This window comes from Sinocyclocheilus rhinocerous, unplaced genomic scaffold (assembly GCF_001515625.1).
Source record: "Sinocyclocheilus rhinocerous isolate Xijiao unplaced genomic scaffold, SAMN03320098_v1.1 scaffold478, whole genome shotgun sequence".
NCBI classification, from domain to species: Eukaryota; Metazoa; Chordata; class Actinopteri; order Cypriniformes; family Cyprinidae; genus Sinocyclocheilus; species Sinocyclocheilus rhinocerous.
Window position 1 is genome coordinate 429902 of NW_015651483.1, and position 510 is coordinate 430411.

A 510-nucleotide genomic window follows, 5' to 3' on the forward strand; every position below is an offset into this window, starting at 1 on the left:
TTTATGTTTTGAGGTTTTTTTTTTTTTTCAAGAGTTTTTTTTCTCTCTGACATTTATCAGTTGTTTATTTATTTATTTATTTTTTTAACGACATGGCAAACTTTTAGTTTTGGACATTTTTCATTTAATTTTTTGAGTTGTTGTTTTTACAAGATAGTACATGTTTACATTTGGCCATTAATCAGTTAATGAACGTAAATTAAAACCTTTTGCTTTTTGTCATTTGTCAGATATCAGAGAGCCCTGGTTGTGGGATTGACCCTTTAATGACAGGTGCTGAGATAATATATTTTTATTTTAGCATCATTCTGTGTTAGGTGAATTTAAACAGTGGAAATCAACTCAATGCAAATTAAACCTACTTTGTTTGGCCTTTCAAAAGAGGACGATATCCGCATGCCTGGAGCTGATCCGTGCTGGTCGCTGAGGAAATACATCAACTTCGCGCTGTGGATCGCCGGATCGGCTTTCACCGTGGACGAAGCGGAGCCCAGCCCGAGGGCGCCACAT